At 37.0% G+C, this 5,830-nt stretch overlaps 1 pseudogene; it reads right to left on the bottom strand.

Moving 5' to 3' along the window:
- Positions 1–628: 628 nt before the first annotated feature.
- LOC123252413 lies at positions 629–1,335 on the bottom strand (annotated as a pseudogene).
- Between the last annotated feature and the right edge of the window lie 4,495 nt (positions 1,336–5,830).

Here is a 5,830-nt window from a genome sequence, read left to right as displayed (position 1 = left end):
TTTATTTGTGCTCTTCATTTTGTTTAGCTGTTAAAAGCAGAGTTATAGATTTGAAATTTGTATATGAAAGATATTTTTAATTGTTGTTGCATTAACTCATATCACTCTACTGAATGCTTTAAATTTCTCCTTATTGTCAGTAGCAGAGAACTTCACCTGTGATGTATACCAAGAAATCACATGGTTCCATGTTAATAACATTTTATTCCTTTTGAGTTTCCTGAAGTTGTTCCCCAAGAAATACATATTACTTTAAAATCATTGTGCCTTGTTTTTCCCATGTCTTCCTTTGCCAGTCATAATGATGGGTCCTGGATTGGTGATGTGTCAAAGTAGCTCTTGGTAGAGTGAGAGATTCTCTTAGAACACCAGTACTACTCCTACAGTGGTGTCTCTGAGGGGTTAAGGGGTGACACCTGAAGTGGAGAGGGAAAATACCAAGATGAAAAACATGAGAGAAGCTAATTACTACCCCATGTGGAACAACCTGGAAGTGAGCACAAGTATCTGGCTAGATGGGTCTTGAGAAAAGTGTCTGCTACAAATTAAAAATACCAATCCATTCTCCTTTAGAGCTATTTCAAGAAGAGAGAGGAAGGGGAGACAGGCAGGATTAACCAGCTTTACCTTATACATCTCTCAAGTTTTCTTGTAGTCTTTGCTTGAAGTTCATATACTTTTTTTGAACTTACTGAATTTTGTCCAAATCTTCCTTTTAAAGGATAGTTAGGAAGTTCCAGGGCTCTGAGAGGAGCAGCCATCCCCTTCTTTTCTCCTGTCTTATTATCCATCAGCACAAAACTGAAGATATATGTGTCAGGTTCAGCCAATGATGGGGAGCTTCTGACAGAGCACTTCTCTGCCCATCCTTGTGTGTCTACTTAAAGAGTAAACATCTGGGGATTGCCCACTACCATGAATTTTTTGCACAGAACCTGGATGAATATCCCAAGAGTGGTGGTGCTGTGTATATACAGCTGCTTGATGGTATCTGATGGCAAGTAGAAGGATGTCTTCTTGTCAGTGCTGACTGCCAGATTGATTCTATCACAGATTGAGGGTGGGGGGGTGATCCCTGTCAGTGCTGTTACTGGTCTTTCAAGTTTCAAGTGCACTTTAATGAAGACTATATAGGTGCTGTTATCATCGCTTAGTTTAATGCCCATTCAGTTTTTCTCCTTACTATTATAATAATCAATTTTCTGTTTGATTTCTCGAAGTTGGTGGGGGGGGCTGAGTCTTCTTCTCTTCCACTACTTTGCAGACATTTTTGTGCCTGAACTTGGTCCTGGGGAAAACAAGACAATAATAAATCCTTTTCAGGGCTTGCATCATCCTTCTAATGCCATTGTAGTAGAGGGAAGAGAGGGCTCAACAGGATTTTCTTCTTCAAATAGTTTTCATGAGTCAAGATATTTCAGAGATGTTTATTACAATTAAAAAATTATTGAAGCTCTGCTTATTTCTTGTAAACACAAGAAAAGCTGAATATATAGATTAGATAAGGTGATTATCCTGGTATTTTTTGGGATGCAATGGATGACTTCTGTATCTTCAATGTCTGACAAAACTCTAAGCATTCCTCTAGTCTATCTGTAGTATGGTTGCTATACATGCTATCATAGAGCTATAGGTGAGTGTTGGGTGACAGGTGGACACAAAAGGTAGATGAACTCTTTAAAGTACTTGGCAGATCCTCACACCAGAGGTGCTAATCTGCTCTGAAGACCTCATGTACCCCTATATTCATTATACCACCTCAGAAAATTACAAAATCATGAAAGGTTAGAGGTGGAAAGGATATCCATGGACATCTAATGCAAACTACACCCAAATCAAAAATTATTTTATATACATTTGAACAAATTAGTATTTATTACTTAAAACTTATTACTATATCTGTATTTAGATACCTATAATAAGGAGGCACCTAGAAGCCAAAGTGGAGAGATTTTTGGACTTGGATACAGGAAGACCTAAGTTTAAATCCTTCCTTGGACATTTACTAAATATATGGCACTGAGAAAGATGCTTAACCTTTTAGCCTTAGTTTCCTTATCTGTAAATTAAAGATATTAGTAGCACCTATCAGAGTTTTGAGAATAAATTAACATCAATAGAGCTTTGAAAATTATAAATAAAGTAAAATATAAGGGTTAGATTTATTATTGTTGTTGTTGTTACGATGCTGCTGATGGAACCAATTATTTTTTCCTCTTTGGAATAACTATTTAAGAAGTTTGTTATTCCTCTTTCTAGCAAGCTTCCCGATTTAGCCGAACCAGTAGAGCTATAGTTTTGGGGTTCCAAGGCAGATGGTGTCTTTTAGTAGAAAATAAAGGGAACAACAATTATTGCTTTACTTTTCTTTGATTTCATCTTTTCTATTAAGGAGATAACTGGCCAGAGTAAAATAAACATGGTTAATGGATAATTTGGTTCATTTAAATTTTTTTCTTAGGCAGACCACAGTGTAAGGCTCTGGCATAGATTCAAAATTTAGTTAAAATGTGATTCCTGCTATTGCAGAGTTTAATTGGGGCATAATCTCTTAGTGCATTTCATAAATAACTAAAATAGTTAGTATATGAGTTTTAATATTTGTAAGGTATTTCATATACTATCTTATTTGATCTTTACAAGTACCCAATAAATGGGTGCTATAATCATACCAATTTTGTAGATGAGGAAATTGAGGCTTAAAAAGGTGATATGACCTATTCAGGGTCACCAGGTATCTATGACAATATTTGAACCCAGATCTTATTGCCAAGTCTAACACTATCCACCTAACTTTTGTCAATGCAGTAAAGTGATTTGACAGTTTTTCAATCTACATGATATTTTATCATCTACAATTTGAATCCTGGCTTGAATAGCCAACCTCCTCTTAAGCTGTAACTGGTGTGTTTATAGGCATATGTATATGTATCTATAAACAGCTCTATCTTGACACAGCAATGAGAAAGAACAGACAGAGACCTTCCTTCACTTTGGGTCCTATCCTGGAAACAGGGTTAAATAGGAGGGAGAATAAATAGAGTAAGTACCTGGGTGAGCTAGTGTATTGCTATTATGCCATGTTTGACAATGGTTCTGACCTCACACAGAACCAAGTTTATAGCCAGGAGCTTATCATGAATTTATGATACGTTCATAGAGATAGAAATTGAAAGGGGTTTATTAGATGGATTCTCCCAGTTCATGGATGAGAAAACCGAGTCCTAGAAAGGGCAAGATAGTCACCTGTAAATAAGCACAGCAAATAAGTGTAAGAATTGGGATTCAAATTCAAAAGTCAATAAGCATTCCTTAAGTCCTTACTATGTCTGAGATAAAGTCCTAAGTGCTAGGAATACAAGTGCAAGCAGAAAGATAGTTCCTACCTTCAAGGAGTTTACATTCTAATCAGGAATGATTTCATATGAAAGGTAACTGGGAGATGAAGGTACTTAGATTAGAGAGACATGGCACAGAGAGTCCAGTGAGTCAGAAGTGTAACCTGAGGAAGAAGGATGATATGGTTGCCTTGGGGCTCTTCCTTAAAATGGTGCTTCCAGCAACAAACTGGGGGAAAAAATCTTTACAATAAAAACCTCTGACATAGGTCTAATTACTCATATTTATAAGGAATTAAATCAATTGTACAAAAAATCAAGCCATTCCCCAATTGATCAATGTGCAAGGGACATGAATAGGCAATTTTCAGATAAAGAAATCAAAACTATCAATAAGCACATTAAAAAGTGTTCTAAATCTTTTATAATCAGAGAAATGCAAATCAAAGCAACTCTGAGATACTACCTCACACCTAAAAGATTGGCTAATATGACAACAAAGGAAAGTAATAAATGTTGGAAGGGATGCGGCAAAATTGGGACATTAATGTATGGTGGAGTTGTGAATTGATCCAATTATTCTGGAAGACAATTTGGAACTATGCCCAAAGAGTGCTAAAAGATTGCCTGCCCTTTGATCTAGTCATACCACTGCTGGGTTTGTACCCCAAAGAGATCATAGAGAAAAAGACCCGTACAAAAATATTTATAGCTATGTTCTTTGTGGTGGCAAAAAAATTGGAAAATGAGGGAATGCCCTTCGATCAGGGAATGGTTGACACATTGTAGTATTTGTTGGTGATGGAATACTATTGTGCTGAAAGGAATAATGAACTGGAGGAATTCCATGGGAACTGGAACAACTTCCAGGAATTGATGCAGAGTGAAAGGACCAGAACCAGGAGAACATTATACATAGAGACTGATACACTGTGGTACAACCCAGTGTAATGGACTTCTCTACTAGCAGCAATGCAAGGATCCAGGACAATTCTGAGGCACTTATGAGAAAGAACCCTATCCACATCCAGAGAAAGAACTGTGGGAGTAGAAACACAGAATAAAAACAACTGCTTGATCACATGGGTCAATGGGGTTATGATTGGGGATGTAGACTCTAAGTCAGGGGTCAGTAACCTTTTTGGCCGTGAGAGCCATAAACGCCACATTTTTTAAAATGTAATTTCGTGAGAGCCATACAGTGCTCACAGTGCGAGCTCCTGTCACAGTGAGTCCTCCTGTAACAGTGCCTGAAAAAAAAATTGACTTTATGGCTCCTACAGAAAGAACCAAAAGTTGCCGACCCCTGCTCTAAGTGGTCACCCTATTGCAACTATTAATAATATGGAAATAGGTCTTGATAAATGATACATATAAAACCCAGTGGAATTGTGTGTTGACTATGGGAGGAGAGTGGGAGCAGGGGAAAGAAAGAACATGAATCATGTAACCATGGAAAGTTTTTCTTAATCAATCAATCAATCAATCAAAATAAAAATAAATAAATGTATCTGGGAAAAAAAATGGAGCTTTCATGGGGAGCCAGCCCATCTGTGGGAAGCCACAGAGGCAGGTAGCATTTTCATTAAAGTCCTGGGGCAGATTGCAGTTTTAGAGTGAAGACATTTCTAAGTCATTATAAAGTCATGTGGAAATGATTTAGCAATACAATGTATAGAGGAAAGAAGTCACAATTGTTCTTGACCTCTATAAATGGAGGTTCTGGAGGGAACGAAACAATATTCAAACCCAGGTCCTTGGTATACAAATCCAGTACTCTTCCCACTAGGACATACTAGTTCCTCTGGATTGATTTTAATTCAGCCCAGATAAATCAGGAAACTTCTGAAGTTCACTCTTACCGAAATCATTCAGTTTCATCCTTCCCTCAAACCAAAGGCTACAAAAAAGGCTCAGACATAGAGAACATTTATTTATGACAAAAATGAATAATAAAACAACAGAATGTAACCAATCCATATTTCCAATGAGTATGGTTTCAATCTTCTCTGCAAAGCATATTTAGTTTTAAAGTCTTCCAAACACAACTTTAGATAAAATTCTCCTTTTTTTGGGGGGTGGAGAGGGTGAAGAGAAGGAAAATGAAGAGGAAAATTTTAGTTAAAGGTTTACCTAAATGCAAATTCAGATAAAACAGGAGTCTATGCAGATTGCCACAATTTGTCTTCTGTTTTCAAATCTAGTTGGTCATATAAAATCCTTTCTCTTACTGAATCTTAGTTCCTGAAAACTCCTTTTGCATACTGGTTACGTCATGTGCCTCTCTTCCTTCTTCCAAGAAGTTTCTTTTTCTTTCTCTTCAACAACCATACCATGAACTCATGGTTTCATGTAGAATGGAATCCCTATCCTCCTTCAATACTGTAATGGGGGTAATTTGAGGAAAGGTGTGTGGTATAAGGGAATTTGAAAGGAAGTTGTCAGAGACTTGATAAATGGGTAATCTAAATTACAGGTAGGCTGGGATTAAG

The sequence above is a fragment of the Gracilinanus agilis genome, chromosome 6 (assembly GCF_016433145.1).
Source record: "Gracilinanus agilis isolate LMUSP501 chromosome 6, AgileGrace, whole genome shotgun sequence".
NCBI lineage: Eukaryota > Metazoa > Chordata > Mammalia > Didelphimorphia > Didelphidae > Gracilinanus > Gracilinanus agilis.
Note: the sequence above shows the minus strand (reverse complement) of the source record. Positions and strands in the feature narration are given on the sequence as shown.